The following is a 17,935-nucleotide window of genomic DNA, read 5'->3' on the forward strand; positions in this document are numbered from 1 at the left end:
GCTGGTTTGAGTGAATTTCCCAGGGTGAAACAAACGGGCTTTGAACAACAAGGGAAAGGCAGAACACAAGACACTCCCAGCAAAGATACAAGATCCCATCTATGTGTCAGGAAACAGAGCTACCACACTGCATGTGGACAAGGAAAGGCAGGTGCAAAGGCCCCACCTGGACAGGGCCAGAGCCTTCCAGGTAGAACTCAGTTTGTGGGCAGGGGAAAAGAAATCCCTTTTTTGCCTCAAATCAGATAATCCCTTGATCCTTCTAAATTTAGCTGTATTAGCCCTCCATGAAGTAATGGGCAGCAGTTCAGGGACCTTAAAGGGCAGCCCACAGGCTGCCTAGATCTGGGGATCTGTAGTTCAGCCCAGAAAAGGCAAGAGCAAGAGCATAGTGTAGTTGAGGCAGGAAGACTGGCTTTAAGTGCAGCCAGAGAGATGGAGGACCCTCACATTGTCAGGGAGCATCTGCATCCACGAACTTGGAACGGTGATGCAAATCAAACCAGAACTAGGCAGCAAAAGTGGGGATCTGGCTAGAGGAGACCAATATGCAGCTACAGGGTAAAGAGCTAACACCAGTTTCCTGGTCAGGGACCTCCCCTGCCGGTCCAGTGGTTAAGACCCTGTGCTCCCAATGGCCAAAGGAAAAAAAAAAAAAAAAACTGGTCTCACAGAAAAGATCTGGTACCCAGTCTACCCAAATACCATTAACGATGGGGTGATTAGCTCTGACTGGTTACTTTCTCTTTCTGAGCCTCAGTTCCCCTCATCTGTCAGTATCCCTCACCTGGGGATATTTTATGCCTTGCTATGTAGTCGTGAGGGCTACATGAGATAGAGCAGCTATCTCCCCTGTGAAATACAAGCTAAGGAAAATTATTAGACGCCCTAGCATTGAGACAACGCTGGCAGCCACCTCTGTATTTAATTCAAAGTAAAAATAATACTGAATCATAACATCATGTAATGAAGTCCAGTAAACTTCTGCCTTTCCCATGATGAGCACTTCATTTTTTTTTTTTTTTTTGCGGTACGCAGGCCTCTCACTGCTGTGGCCTCTCCCGTTGCGGAGCACAGGCTCCGGACGCGCAGGCTCAGCGGCCATGGCTCACGGGCCTAGCCGCTCCGCGGCATGTGGGATCCTCCCAGACCGGGGCACGAACCCGTGTCCCCTGCATCAGCAGGTGGACTCTCAACCACTGCGCCACCAGGGAAGCCCTATTTTTTTTTATTTATTTATTTTTGGCTGCATTGGGTCTTCATTGATGCTCATGGGCTTTCTCTAGTTGCAGTGAGCGGGGGCTACTCTTCCTTGTGGTGCGTGGGCTTCTCATTGCGGTGGCTTCTCTTGCTGTGGAACATGGGCTCTAGGCACATGGGCTTCAGTAGTTGCGGTGCACAGGCTCAGCAGTTGTGGCTCACGGGCTCTAGAGTGCAGGCTCTGTAGTTGTGGCGCCTGGGCTTAGTTGCTCCACGGCATGTGGGATCTTCCTGGACCAGGGCTTGAGCTCATGTCCCCTGCATTGGCAGGCAGATTCTTAACCACTGTGCCACCAGGGAAGTCCCGCATTATGAGTACTTTAGAGTCTTTTTTTTTTTGAAATCTTGAACACTGATTTACTTATTTTAATATTTTTATTAGTCATATATGCACACAGTTTAAAGAGTCAACTATTCTACAACATTAAGACAAATAGCAGTCCCCAGACCCCTGCCTTGCTCATTTCCCCTTCCCCAGGGGGAATGATTTTCAAATCTTTTATCCATTTTCTCCAGTATTTAACACCATGTCTTTCAATAACATGCTAATATTACTTCTGCGTTCTTCTGTTTGGCAGTATTACCTGTTGACTACCCCTCCAAGGAAGATGAGGGTTTAACTCTCATTTCCACCAACCAGAAACACACAATCTTATACCCCCTTTTCACCTAATAAAATAATAGCATAATTATTGTTATTGTGATATCCAGGCTCCAAGGTGATCCCCAATGATATTCACCTCCTGTATTCATGACCCTATGTAGTCCTGTCTTACTTTAAGTAGGGTTGATGTATATAACCAACAAAATATCAAAATGTTTAATGAAGATGGGATCCCATCCTGCACTTGCATGACTTGGCCTCACTCACCTCACCTTAATCCCAGCCCTGCTGGATTTTGTCTTTATTCAACATTTTGATGTTTTTGTTCATCATGGATTTTTTTGCATTAATTTTAACTTTTTTTAATATTGCACTAAAATATTTTTTATCTTGATGACTGAATTTTTGATGCTCTTTTAAATTTTGCAAACAAAGCAAGAAAGTACCTAACTTTACCTTAGTCTTGGCCCTAACATATCCCAATAGCTTCTTGAGAAAGGATGCATGGAAAGTAAGCTTTTGATATCTTTATGTCTGTATATGTGTAATTCTACCCTCACACTGGATTCCTAGTTTGGCCAGATATAGAATTCTAGGTTGGGAATTTTTTAACCAATATTTTGAAGATGTTCTTTTGAAGACCAAAGTCATTTGACTTCTGATCCTTTACTTTATGTAGTGGCTGTTGATTTTGGAATTTGGTTGGTTGTACAGGTCAGTCCTATTCACAGTAGGACAGGACTTAGTTTAACAGTGGAGGACTAACAGCTGATCAGAAGTTCTGAGCAGTGGTTAGAGCTTGGCAGCTGGGAGCTTCATTGTAGGTTGATCTGGTCAGGCTGTTTGTTGGGAACTCCAGATGTCAAGACCTTCAGTTCTTTCCTTATTGGCTGGTGAGATGTCCTAGAGAACTTCTCCAATTCCCTGGAGAGAATAAAGGCCTGGGTTGCAGCATTTGGGGAGCCAGTGAGAGCAGACCTTGGGGTGGGGGTAGGCTGACCAGGCATTTTCTGTACATATGGGCACTTAAGCTTCCGGTTGTTTTATGGTATGCCTGCTTTCAAGTGTGCCTGAAGAACCCTCAATTTTCCTTCACTAGACAAATCTCTTGTCTTCTGCCCAGTGAGAAGAGCAGTAGAGAGTTAGGGGAGGGATTTAGAAATCTTTTTCTCAACAGCTGTCAACGAATCTTCTTTTATTTTCCCTCCCCCTCCCACTTCCAGAGATATCTTGAACCACCAATTCCTAGGTCTTTTGAGGGTTCTGCCATTTAGTCATGGCAGTTCTTTGTTTACCCTGAAGGGTTAGGTTTCTGCTTACTTAGGTGTCCTAAGTCATAAAACACCTGTCCATCTATTTTTCAGTTTCCAAAATTTTGTCATCACCTCTTTTTTCTCACCATCTCTGAGGATTTATACCTTAAAAAAAAATCTCTTGAAACTCAGTTAAGGGATCAGGAAATCCTCAGCATGGTGCCAGAGGGGCAACAGAGCATAAGAGATGGGGGCACATTATACATTTTGGCCTAGGATAGATGAGGAAATCCTATTCCCTAACTTTCTCTCACCTTCACCCATATTGCAAATAGTACATTAGGGGGGAAAATCCCTTTCAGTGGGGTTTTAAAAGAGAGCAAAATTTTATGACTGTGTTCAAAGTATAATCTTTCCTGGGAAGTGCCCGAGGCCTCTGCTGAGTTTTCTCTTGAATTATCCAGCACCTGATGGGCTGCTTTAGGAGATAAATTTTGGTCTTTAAGAGAGCAAATTCTGCTGGTGCTTGTGGAACTACAATTCCACTATCAGCATATTCAGTGCATTCCTTAAATAATCACTTTAATTGTAAGAAGTATAATTTAACAATTATAAAAACAATGATAAAATTAGTTATTTTATAGAGAGAGCATGAACAAGGAGGACGCTCCCATGAATGGGTACTAGGTCCGGCTTGCGTGGTCTTTGCCTTGTCACATTGCCTTCCAGTAAATCCTCTCACGGGCAGGTTCTGAAGGAGAGACTGACCCAGGTCAGTTCTGGAGGAGATGTAGACATGTGAGGTGTGCCCAAGGGAGGGGTGGCTCAGCGCCAGGCCCTGCCACACCAACACGCAAAACTTCGGGCTCCAGCTGGTACCGACTGATAGGTCACCTTGCTTGGGTGAGCCCCAGGGAAATCGGATCTGTCTGTTTCTCAGGGGCTGCGGCGCCGCCCTCCCGACGCCCCGCCCCTTGGGCCCCCACCCGTGGGCGCACATGAAGCCCGTGCACTCCTGCCAGCTTTGAACTTGCAATGTCTGCTCTTGGGAACCTGAGCAATGCACCGGAAACTGCTGTCAGGAACGGCTGGGATGAGAGGAGGGAGGGAGGCTGGTGCACAGAGGGTGCCGCTGGGTGAAATGGGCTTTCTGGACAGGGACGCGACAGAAAAGACGTGCAAAGAAAAGTGGCTGGGTCGGGAGGAGGGTGAGCGGCTGGGGAGACTAATGAGAGGAGGAGATAATGAACGGAAGGGACCAGGATCACGGGCGGGGCTGCTTGAGTTGAGTGATCAATAGGGAAGGGAAACAGATGGGCAAGAAGAAGAAAGGAAAGTGAAATAGAGGATGGAAAGTTATTTGGGGAAAGGCAGGACTTAGGAGGAGAGCCAGCGTACTCACTTACTCCAGCAAGGACGGGCCCTCACCAAGTACAGGAAAAACACGTGCTGTTATGGAGCCCAGAAGTAGCTGCCTGGGTAAGCCTTGATTCTAATATGTTTTGATGACTGGCAGGCCTCCCACTCAGCGGGACTTGGAAGACACTGCTGTTAACTGTTGGGTTGGGTTGTAATTGTTGTGATCTGACAAAATGCAAGTAATTAATAATCCTACCTCCTAGTCATGTAATGCTTAATTAACCCTTTCAAAGTACTTCCTCTTGTTCGAACCTGGTCACTGCAGCAACACCAGTAATGTCTTGAGATGGTTACATTATCCTCATCTTTACAGGCAAAGAAGTTAAAACAGAAATGACTTGCTCAGAGTCACAGATCAGGTAAATGACTCAGTAGAAACAACAGATTGGTTGAGATATTATTGAAGCCAATATTGGCCAGTTTGGAATAAAGATAACTCTAGTAGGATGTGACTCAGTGACAAGAGGTAACACAGAACTGATGACTTGCTGAGACCACAAAAAAAATGGCTCCAGACTCAAAAATCATCCTCTCCAGAAAGGCAGATGCTCCTCGCCCTGGACCTCAGGTCTCCTGGTCCCACTACAGCATCTCTGAGAGCCCTCAGTGTGGAGCCCTCTCTCTATCAGGCATGCCTTTACTCAGAGTAATAGTTTAGAAATTGGGAGCCTTTCTTAGTCTGTTTGGGCTGCTATAAGAGAATGTCATAGACTGGGTGGCTTATGAACAGAAATTTATTTTTCTGGAGGCTGGGAAGTCCAAGACCAAGGTGCTGTCAGGTTTGGTGTCTGGTGAGAGCCTGCTTCCTAGATGGCCATTTTTTTGCTGTAACCTCACATGGTATAAGAGACAAGGGAGCTTCCTTGGGCTTCTTTTATAAGGGCACTAATCCCATTTATGAGGGCTCTGCTCAGATGATCTAATCACCCCCAAAGGCCTCATCACCTAATACCATCACCTTGGGGGTTAGGTTTCAGCATATGAATTTTGGGGGAAAACAAACATTCAGACCATAACAGAGCCATAGAGGACTCACAGCTTAGGAGGTATCAAATATACTCAGGTGAAACTATTGCTCCTTTGTTCTTCAGGAGTGAGACGGTGCTACAGACTTCTCTCTTGTCTTTTAGACTGGCTTGCCTGCCCTCCCTTATTGTTTTAGAAGGTGTTTAACCTTTCTTCTGATTGGTGTGCAGGACCCATATAACTTAGGTGTTCATTTAGCCTATTGATGCTGAACCCAAGGGAAGATTCAGGGACTTTGGAATGGTGAGTAGGAGCCAGCTACCAGAAGGTCTAGAGGAAGAGCTTTCCAGGCAGAGGGAATGGGGAAGGAAAGACTCTAGGGCAGGAATAACCTTGGTGAGTTCAGGAAACAGAGGTCCCACGAGGCTAGGGAAAGTGGCATGAAGTGAAGTTAAAGAGAAAGGCAGGAGTCCAACCACAATCATAGGAGTGGTTGGAGGGACTTGCAGGCTAGGAATAAAATCTGGGCAGGGCTGGGCTGCTCGAAGAGATAGAAATGTTCCCTTAGAGGCCCCGATTTAATACTGCAGAACAGCAGAGGAGGTGCAACAAGACAACCCAGGCCAACCTGGCTGAGCCTCCTACGTGAAGATGGCATGGCATTAACAGGAGGAAACACAAAGACCAATAGTTTGCAACACAGAATGCCAGTGACCTAAAGACCCTCACCAAGAGCCACACCAACCACTCAAACACAGAAAATCAGGAGTATATGAGAGGATATTTAGACCACAAGCGCAATTCAAAGCTGCAGAGTCTCTTAAGTGACTTCCTTTGAGGATGGGGATGCACCTTCCCATTCCCTTGTCTGCAGAAAAATGGGAAATCTTTTATACAGTCGATGGCAGTACATGGAAGTTTATTACTCACTAGCTCAGGGCTTGTCTGCTAAAACTGTATAGCTAGACTGTATATATATATATATATATATATATATATATATATATATATATATACAGTTTTAACCAGTGTCTGATGGTGGGTGTGGTGGCAATGGAACCATAAGTTTCCACTAAAGTGTAAAAAATACTGGAATGTAACACCACCCAGTAGATTTCAGAGTCCTAATGAGCTTCTATTCAACCCTAGCCTTAACTATTTTACTTGGGAGAAAATGATGATATATAACCCTTAAATGTCTATTTTTAAAGGGCTTATTTTTAAATTATTTGCCCCTTCTGTCTGGAGTTTCTGTATTGTTGCCACCCTTCACAAAGCCACTGTCATCTCTCACCTGGATTATTGCAATAACGAACTAGTTTATCTTTCTGCTTCCATGCTTGTATCCTTACAGGCTGTTCCTCAAACAGTAATCAGAGTGAATCTTCTAAACACTAAATCAGGATTTCTTTTTCCCAGTAATGGTGGGCTAGGTTATTTGGATCAAGCCTCTGGCTGAAAATAACTTGAAAGAGGAAAACTGAGCAAAACGTAAGAAACATTTTCTTAAGGTCAGTGAAGAAATGATAAAACAGTAAGGAATAATCAAGCTAAAATGTGAAGTGGACTTAAGAAGGGTAAGATGTCATGGGAGCCGCTTTCACCCTGAAGGCACTTGCATATTGCCAAAATTAGAATGTTAGAGTCAAGGGTCCCAGTGCACAGAAATCAAAGCCAGGGGTTTGCAAAGTAGGGAGTCTAATAGGAGACTCTGGTAAACAGGCACTAAGTGATCCCCCAGCCCCCTAAGTGAAGGAGAAGGGACCTATCTGACTTTAGTCTAACCAAGAGAATACGGCAAAGTGATAGGATGTTACTCTCATGATTGTTATGTTATAAAAGTCTTGGTCTTGTGAGTAGACACATGGCCAGGAGCTTAGGGCAGCTTCTAGCAAGAAATTAAAGCCACAGATTCAAGAAACCCTATGAATTGCAATAAACACAGAAAGAATCAACACCTAGAGTCATCATAATGAAATTATTTAAAAACCCAAGGAAAGGAGAAAAGCTGAAAATCTGCTAGAGAAAAGGATAAATTATGTTTTAGAAAGGTACATGGGAGACATAATAAACGTTTGTTAAATGAGTAAACAATCACGCTATATTTGGGAGCTTTTCTGCTTACTAGCTCTATGACCTATGTCACTTAACCTCTTTGAAACTCAGTCTGCTAACCCTCAAAATGTAGATAACAAAACCTACTTTATAGGGAAAATCGTCAGGATTAAGTTCACATTGAGTTATACATAGAACACCTAATGACTCCTAGAGTATACTAGGAGTTCCTAGTATATTCCTGTTCTAGGCTGATTCTCTCTCAAATTTGGGTTTCAGATCTGTTCTATGAAAATTTACTCTTTAATCCAGATCTCCAGTTCAGGTTTTCTTCGCAGTTCCAAACATCTATCTTGAAATAATTCTATATGTAAAACACATTTCCTTCCTTCCCTTTTAAAGTGCTGGAGAAAAGCAAGTCCTCCTGCAGTAACACCTATTCAGCCACAGGGGGGAAAAATAGGTGAATGAGCAAACATCTAGCTTAGGGTGCACCTGCTAATTCCCTGACCTAAATTATACTCCATGGTATTTTCTTTTATTTTTTTAAAATTATTTATTTATTATTTATTTATGGCTGCGTTGGGTCTTCATTGCCGCCTGCGGGCTTTCTCTAGTTGCGGCAAGGGGGGGCTACTCTTCGTTGCGGTGCGCAGGCAACAGGACAGAAAGCCCAGAGATAAACCCATGCACCTATGGTCAACTAATCTATGACAAAGGAGGCAAAGATATACAATGGAGAAAAGACAGTTAATAAGTGGTGCTGGGAAAACTGGACAGCTACAAGTAAAAGAATGAAATTAGAACACTTCCTAACACCATACACAAAAATAAACTCAAAATGGATTAGAGACCTAAATGTAAGCCCGGACACTATAAAACTCTTAGTGGAAAACATAGGAAGAACACTCTTTGACATAAATCACAGTAAGATATTTTTTGATCCACCTCCTAGAGAAATGGAAATAAAAACAAAAATAAACAAATGGGGCCTAATGAAACTTAAAACCTTTTGCAAAGCAAGGGAGACCACAAACAAGAAGAAAAGACAACCCTCAGCATGGGAGAAAATATTTGCAAATGAAGCAACGGACAAAGGATTAATCTCCAAAATATATAAACAACTCATACAGCTCAATATTAAAAAAAACAAACAACCCAGTCAAAAAATGGGCAGAAGACCTAAATAGACATTTCTCCAAAGAAGACATACAGATGGCCAAGAAGCACATGAAAAGCTGCTCAACATCACTAATTATTAGAGAAATGCAAATCAAAACTACAATGAGGTATCACCTCACACCAGTTAGAATGGGCTTCATCAGAAAATCTACAAACAACAAATGCTGGAGAGGGTGTAGAGAAAAGGGAACCCTCTTGCACTGTTGGTGGGAATGTAAATTGATAAAGCCACTATGAAGAACAGTATAGAGGTTCCTTTAAAAACTAAAAATAGAACTACCATTTGACCCAGCAATCCCACTACTGGGTATATACCCAGAGAAAACCATAATTCAAAAAGACACATGCACCCCAATGTTCATTGCAGCACTATTTACAATAGCCAGGTCATGTAAGCTTCAATAGAACTATGTATTGTCTATGTACACCCTTCCCATTATCTGATTCTGATCTTGTTGGAGCTGTCTTACTACTCAAGTTGCAGAAAATAGCAATGCAAAACACCTCCCTCACCCCAAACCCCACCCCAAAAAACACTCAGTTTGTGTTCCATTTGCACATGCATTTTAATATTCCTAATCTGTAAATGTGTCTGTTCTTTGGATTCTCATTAATGAGTTAAATAAAATCTTTTAATACATGTTTATACGTGTATTAGAATCATACTTCTTAAATTTTGAAAATGGCCTTTGAACAGTTTTGGAGGGGGTTTCCCTGGTGGCACAGTGGTTAAGAATCCTCCTGCCAATGCAGGCAACACGGGTTCGAGCCCTGGTCCGGGAAGATCCCACATGCCGCGGAGCAGCTAAGCCTGTGAGCCACAACTACTGAGCCTGCACTCTAGAGCCTGCAAGCCACAACTACTGAAGCCCACGCACATAGAGCCCGTGCTCCACAACAAGAGAAACCACCGCAATGAGAAGCCCGCAAACCGCAACGAAGAGTAGCCCCTGCTTGCCGCAACTAAAGAAAGCCCAGGCAGAGCAACGAAGACCCAATGCAGCCAAAAATAAATTAACTAATTAACTATTTTTAAAAAAACAGTTTTGGAGGTCTGCCACCAAGATGCATTCATCTGATGAGCCAGGTAAACTTCATCACCAGAGATGTGCTTATATGCACAGGCCCATCTTTTCTTGGCTCCCAGAGGTGAATCCAAAGTGACAAGACATCTTTGCTGTTTTTCTAATTTAATTTTCCTCTCTACTAATTTTTTATTTTTGGTTTTGGTTTTGGTTTTTGATTCATGTATAGCCAATACTCATTAGTGTCAGCAATGACTGAGAATTTTGTTTTATGGTCTGACCATTTAGTGATCTCTGTAAATGGACTAATGGATTATAGAGATCCATTCTCTGTTGAGTGAGAGATGATGGAGAATTTGGATTGTTAGTCATTTTTGTTAGTTTGTCAATTTTGAGCCCAAATCAATTGAGTCCTTTGCCCATTGGGAGGGAAAACAACTCTTTAATACCAGGACTGGTGAGATTTGGGGCTTCTGCATTTACTCTTGACCTGTGACTGAAATTTTAGAATCCAAGCTATAAGCCCTCTTTATCCATCTCTGTATGTCTGTGTGTCTGTAGTTCAGAAAGGCCTTTATCCCTCATTGTGTAAGTGTGTAATATTTTCTTATTTCCAGAGGGTTCGAATGAATTTGATTATAAAGTCTCATGTTAATTGAGTTCTTTTCTGATTGACTGATAGAGATAAATAAGTGCTTAAGTAAAGCAAATATTCCTAAAATTCCCAGAAAGTAGTGAAAATGAACTCCTAAATCTTTAAATGTGTTACACTAATAAAATGTTCTTACAGAAACCATTCATTAACATGTTAAAAATTCCAGCTTATAAATTTAAGTAAATCTTTGGAAAATGAGTAGTTTAGTATTTGGGGTTTAGGAAAAACAGCTATATTTTCTCTAATTTATTAATGTTAAGTGGAATTCCCAATAGTATTCTACTTAGATATGTTTTTTCTAAATTTATACAAGTTTATTGATCAAATAAGTTAACATTATTCATAATGTTAAAGATTATGAAAAATGAAAATTTGTTTTTCACTAATCAATCATTATTCAAAAAAACTTTTATTTCAACAGAAATTTTGTTTTTCAATATGTCAGCTTGAAGATAATTTTCAAGAGTTTTTGGTAACTTAAAACCTTGGACTGATATTAAAATTAAGTTAATTAATGGATAATCATCGGATACCAAGATCACTCCTAAGTAAGACGGACTACTGGACATTGATTACTAAGCATAATTTTAAGTTTATATACTTTTGCGTCTTATATGCTGTAAGAGACTGTATCTTTGGGTCTGTTCATGAATATGTTCATTTTTGCCACTTTGATAAATTGTACGGTAAGGGATATAAGTGTCTATGGAAAGTTTTGTTATGTGTAGCTATGAACCCTGCTGGTCTGTTAAAAAGCTAAAAAGCTGGTATCTGGGACTTCTCTGGTGGTCCAGTGGTTAAGACTCCAAGCTTCCACTGCAGGGGGCACAGGTTCGATCCCTGATCAGGGAACTAAGATCCTACATTCTGCGCTGCCAAAAAATAAAAAATAAAATAAAAGGCTGGTATGTGACATAGTTTCCTCATGAGGCATGGCCAAAATAAAATAAAATAAAATAAAAAGCGGGTATGTGACATAGTTCACAACTATCCACCTCCTCCCTCCCCCCCACCCTAATTTTCTCTGAAACGGAAGTTACTTTGGTTGAAACTTAGAATTTATGTTAGTGGTTGAGACTGTATTGAGGAGCAACAGAGAAATACAACTGTGTGTGCTCCTGTTTCTCGAGAAAAAAAGCGTAGTTTTGTCCTAAAGCAATGGTTCTCAAGGTTTTGTCTGTAAGTTTTGTTTTGTCTCCAAAGCCCCCTTTGCATTCTTCAAATATATTGAGGACCTTAAAGGGAGAAGGGGGCTAGGGATGGTACATTTAATTATCAACACAACATAATGGAAACTGAATTGAGAAATGTTTATAATTCTTATTTATTGAGTTATTTGAACATAGCAACAATGACTGCATTGCATATTAATAACCTCTTCATGTTATGAAACTCATTCTGACATTGTAGACGCCATGAGATGGGTCCTAAACTAAAGTGTCAGTTTGTTCCAGAATATAAAAGAACATGATGAAGGGCAAAATTTGGAAATAATCTACCATTTTAACTGTTTTTAAGTGTACTTTAGTATGTCTACATTGTTGTGCCACTGTCACCACCATCCATCCCCAGAAATTTTTCAACTTCCCAAACCGAAACTTCACACCTGTTAAAATATTAACTCCCCATCCTACCCTCCCTCCAACCCCTGGCAACAACCATTCTACTTTCTTTCTGGAAATAAATTTTATTTGCCTTGGTTTATAATACCTGAGTCTGAAAAGCTATGAAATGTGTTAAAATTTCACCAAAGTTTGCTTGATTTTGATGGCCATGTTTCCCTGGTTTACTGCTTATTGTCTTCACCTCCAAAATGGAAAGTTCTTTTTGTGTGTGTACTTTGCCTATATAGCAAAAGATTCTGTGTCTTATAATATGTTAATTGTATTATGTTCTTGATTATTTTTAAAAAGCAAACAAATGTTCCTCACTTAGAAAAGAACTAAGATTCTTTACAATCATGTTACATTCTGTACTTATTTTTAGATGTTTTATTGTCATTTTCAAATGACAACATTTGAAAAACAACAGCTGTTGTTTCTGAGGCACCCATGATCCTATCTTAAGAGTTCAAATCTCCTGACAACTCTTGATTTTTGCCTCCCTAAACCTATCTTTGAGATTTCCCAGTGGGTCTCTCAAACCGCAAAAGATCTGTTCTTTTACCTTATGAAAGAGGGGTGTTATTTCTAAATAATTAGGTTTTATTTATGTTGTTATTGATGAGTTTCATGGAAAGATTTGTCAAATCAGAAAAGATGCTTAGCGTTTCCTAGGTTAAATTTGTATAGGTAAAATATTATTGCTGTAACTATTTTAGAACTTGAATGATTCATGGGAAGGCCCTGGAGATTTATCGGTGTTTCTGTTTATCTGTATCCTGATGATGCTTTGCCTGATGTTAGGCAACAACAAAATAGTGTTGTTAGTCATACTTTTAGTTATTATTTAAAACGTTTATTTGGTTGGAATCTTTCTTCTTTAATTTGAATCTAGCGTCTTCTAGGCCAGTGGTTTTCATTTGGGGATAAATATCAGACTTATCTGTAGAGTTTTAATTAAAATACAGATGTTTAGGACCTACTCCAAATCTCGTTACTTGATATTCTTGATACATTCTTGGTATATTTTTAGTGTATTACATATATATATTAAGACTCAAGAATTTTGCATATCTCAAGAATTTTTCCTCTGTAACAAGTATGTTCATCTATTTTTATAAACCAGATGTAAAATTCAGTATCTTCTTTGAAAATAGACTTAATTATTATGTGCATAGACGTTTTGTCATAGCTTTATGTGTTTATTTATTTATTTGGATTAGCATTGTTTTGCATGACAGAAACAACTAAATTTCCTCGTCAGTTGCATCATGCTTTTTATGAACCCTCTCCAGTAATTACTATAGTTATTTTAAGTCTCTGGCATCTACAGATAGTTTTTTGTATTGCTTGGAATCTTCCCTGAAGGCTCTGCAATCAGCTGCAGAGGCCAGATCACGTCCTTGACAAAGATACATGGTCCCCAGAGCCCAAGGAAAAGAACTGTACCAGGTACTTCAAACTACTGACACTTCAACGAATAGATCTTGGGTACAGGCTTCTGATGTCATCACTTAAACAATTTTAAGACTGTACTGAAGGGAAAAAAAAAAAAAAAAGACTGTACTGTTGGGCTAGATCAGGATTTCCAGAACTCTTTTTAGTAAGAAGCAGATGGGTTCATGATGCTGCTAACCCAATATCCAGCAGAACAAGGATTGATTACATAGAATGGATGAACTAATGAAAGAGGATTGTAGCTACTTGTTTGGAATATTGTTGATATTGTTTTAATGTTCTATTTTCTGGATACATAAGGAAGCCCTTTTTCTTTCTTGTTAACTTATTTATAAGCCATAACAATTTAGTAGATTCTGATTTTGTAAACTGAAATGAAACATCTTTAGATGATGTTTTATTCTCCCTACTTGATTCCCTTTCCAAATTCAGAAATTTTTATTAAATATTCTTACTTTTAAATGGTAACTTAGTTATTTGCATAGGTTCAATAAGAATCCACCCTCCTTTTTACTAAATATAATTGGGAAAATGGTTATGTAACCAAGGCCTTGTCTGGAATGTCATATTTGAAAATGATGTTTATTTAATTGGGTACGACCAGTCACTGTCTTTTTTTCCCTAAAACTATTTTAAATGTTTTTGCATTCAAACATTCACCCCCAGATTATAGAGTATGAACTAGCCATTTACACTTTTTCTTTTGTAAAATGGCAATGCTTTTTAAAAATAATATTGTCAATAGGTTGCTCATTTCTGTTACTTCAGACACAAAATTCAAAATCAGCTGTTTTCCACCTCTTGATTCTTTTGGATTGCTCCAACTTTCTTCCATGTGCTTACATAGGAAACAAAATACTGTTATAAAAAAATGCTTCTTTTATGTTTCAATTAGTTTGTTAATTATGAAGATTAGCTGTTCAAAGCAGTACTGTTGGGCTTCCCTGGTGGCGCAGTGGTTGAGAGTCCACCCGCCGATGCAGGGGACACAGGTTCGTGCCCTGGTCTGGGAAGATCCCACATGCCGCGGAGCGGCTGGGCCCATGAGCCATGGCCGCTGAGCCTCCACATCCGGAGCCTGTGCTCCGCAACGGGAGAGGCCACAACAGTGAGAGGCCCGCGTACCTCAAAAAAAAAAAAAAAAAAGCAGAACTGGTATTCTTGCCTCCTTCTTGTATCCTTCATTACTGACACAAAGACCTAAGTCCCTTAACTGGTGCTTTTCTGTATCCAAATGGCTGCAACACAGCCGAACAGCTTTTCTGATGTGAGATCCTCTGCCAATTTATTTAGAAACTGTGCTATGTGAATAAAGTATACCTGAAGGAAAATGTCTTTATATAACTGGAGGATTCCTGTCCCAGTTCTAAATAAAAATTCCTCCTCATCTCTGCAAAATACATCCCAGCCTGGACTGGCTGGATCAAGTAGAATAGTGACTTGTGATGCTATGTGAATATCCAGTCTATCAAGTATATGCTAGTGTGAAAACGTAAGACTACTTGATATGAAGAAAATGTGTAAAGAGACTGCCCTCAAAGAATACTTCAGATGTTCCAAAATATTTCAACATCTTGCTGCAATCCACACAGAAAAAAGCCAACTGGGATGGCTTATTCGTGAGATTTCCAAATGCAATGAAGGCGACTGCCTCTTCCAAACTGAGAATGAACAATGCCACAATGAAAGACATCCCTTGGACATAACCAACATCAGGTCTGTAACATGAATACGCTCCTGAGATACTGTATAAAACATCCTGATATGGACCATCTTTCTGAAAAATGTAAAGAAATGGAAAGACATAGGATATGTACAGCTTAATTCCAGACCAACATCTGGAGAATCATCATTCTGGACCAGCATTATAGAGAATGATATGTTTAGATAGAAGTTGCTTTACTGAAGCTTTCCCACCATTTCTTTCCTCTGGGGAGGAATACTGTATAAAGTTCAGGAGTGATGTTTATTTAGTTCACTTACTACAGCTAGACTCCAAGCTTTACCATGATCACTAGGGGGCAATCCCTGCACCTCAATTCTCTAACCTTTTTCCTACTATGAATTTCTTCCCTGGTCCAAATTACCATTGCACTTGCAATATTTTCTTCTTAATTTTTTTTAATGTACTGCTTTAATTTCTCAATTTTAAGACTCAGCTCAAAGGTCTCGTGTTCTTGTCACTGATTTGGCAGGAAGATTTTCTTGGAGTAGGCAAAGATTTCAACAGGACACAAAAGCAATCGTCAATCATATGATGACCCATACTCAAGAATCAGAAAGATGGTAGAAGGTGGCTCAAATTCAAAATTCTTTCATCTTGAAGACTGAAACAGTGATTTATAGGTCCTCCCTGTTCATGCTATTTTCCTGCTGAATGGCTTTTGGATTTTCTGAAGATTCTCTCTGGGAGGGACTTCATCAAATAATTTCCAACAAGGAACACTGTGGACAACTGATCTGAGCTCCTTTTGTCCTTTTTGGAAAAGCTTTCAGACAACTAGGGGCAAGTAGAGGTGCTCTCTGGAAGAGGAGGGAGAGAATAACGTCCTCTGATTCCCAGCTGCTTCAAGTTCATGGTCTTTGGTATCTGCAGCCACCAGGCAGCTGCTTTGCGGAGGACAGGCTGCCCATACCAGCAGTGACCTCATCACCAGGCCCCTCCAGGTGGACATGACCACAGGAACAAGGGAAGAGGCTCCCTGCCCACCTGGGGAAGCTGTGGCTGGTGCCTGACCAGTCACTTTTAGGGAACTAAGGTTGACTTTATTGAAACAGTGCTGACAAAGCCCTCCTGTTACCTGGCTTACAGGGTCCAGATGGTAAAGAAGCTCACTTCCATGACCAGCCAGGAGGCTAGAGATGTTTTGAGGACTTTGAGAAGAGAGGAAGTCACCCAAAGCGTATAAGTACTGCAGATGAAATCTGGTGGATCAAGTTTCTTGGGCGTGGCTACCTAGCCTCAGGACAGCAAGTAATAGAGGATTTTAGAAGTCCAACCTGAGATTCCTTATGGAAACCTCCAGCAGAGTAAACTTAAAGAAGGCCTTTATGGTAAACTAACATTCTTGCTGCACCTATGTAAATAATCAGGCCAAATCTAATGAGGCCACATTCATTTTGTGATCAGGAATCTTTGAGATTCTTTTTGATCAAAAGTAGGGAAACTGTAGGGGAAAATTTGTGCTTAAATGGAAAAATAAGTGTTTATTTTAAAGCAAACCTGGGTTGTCTGATTCTGATTCTGTAAACTGTAAATAACTGACAGGAATGCCAAATAATTCTTGTCTATAGACATGCAAACAAATTCTATATGGGGAGAAATAGTCAAAAAACCAATTTGGGCTCTATTTGTACATTCTTTTCCATATTCCTGACCTATAACTGTGTCTGTTATTGATAATATCCTTTGATCTGGATGTATCACTTCACTTGTTTTCTATGAATGAGTTAAATAACATCTTCAACTTGTGTTTATTCTTATATCTGTATGAGAGTCATGATTTTACCTGCTTTCGAAAATTATCTTTTAATGCCTGCTTGGAACTAAACCACCCTTTAATGGCTGATCACGTGTGCCCTGAGTCTTCACCTCAGCCCCAGAGGGCCTTAGAGACTTTCAGACAACAGCATCAAAGAGACTTTTGAGGGAGCCCAGTTTGGTGACCTTCCAAACAACCTAGCACAGGAACTTCCTAGAAGCTTTATGGTGGCAGCCCTACACTTTGAGGTGGCCTGAGACTTCTTGGCTAACATTGTCCTGGCTCCTCTTAAAGGCTGTGTACACCCCAAAAGTACACTTCAGGAGAAAAATACACATTTAAGACCCTCATAATCTAACTCTCACAGACAAGAGTGAGATAGTGTTGAAGCACTGCCACATGGGGTTTCAGAAGCTTGTTTAAAACCATGTGAAGCTTCATGCTTGTGTCTAGATGGCAGGTAGACTGGGGGCGGGGGGCTCATATTTTCCTCAAGGAGGACACCACACGGTCAAGCAAGTCATGACCCAGGAGGGCACAGCCTGTGGTAAAATCAGTGTGTGAAGATGCAGGCGGTCTGAGCTGCTGCACAGATACACTTTGCATACTTCTAGCAAGCGATTATCATGTTATCATCTATGAACTGACCTGGGATGTATTAGCCATCTCTAAAGTTGGATGCACACATCTCAGGAACAGTTACTCAGGACAGCCTTTCTTAATTTTCATGTTTGTATATGTGTTTAATATATTAGTAGTACATGCATATAATTTGTAAATACACATATATTGAGGTTGCATGTCCAACTTTTTTCTCATAGGATGTGCAATCAAGATTAGAAAATTGGATATATCATGAAAACATCTTGCTACTGCGTTTCCCAAGTAGACTCACCAAATTAGTATTGGGCAGGTTTGACCATTGTGCACATTTATCCCACAATTCATTCAGAAAAAGCATGCCAACCTTGCTGA

The 17,935-nt window shown here is 40.5% G+C and overlaps 1 pseudogene; it reads right to left on the minus strand.

Moving 5' to 3' along the window:
- Nucleotides 1-14,687: 14,687 nt before the first annotated feature.
- On the minus strand, nucleotides 14,688-16,153 carry LOC132494184 (TBC1 domain family member 12-like; annotated as a pseudogene).
- Between the last annotated feature and the right edge of the window lie 1,782 nt (nucleotides 16,154-17,935).

The sequence above is a fragment of the Mesoplodon densirostris genome, chromosome 7 (assembly GCF_025265405.1).
Source record: "Mesoplodon densirostris isolate mMesDen1 chromosome 7, mMesDen1 primary haplotype, whole genome shotgun sequence".
Classification (NCBI taxonomy): Eukaryota; Metazoa; Chordata; class Mammalia; order Artiodactyla; family Ziphiidae; genus Mesoplodon; species Mesoplodon densirostris.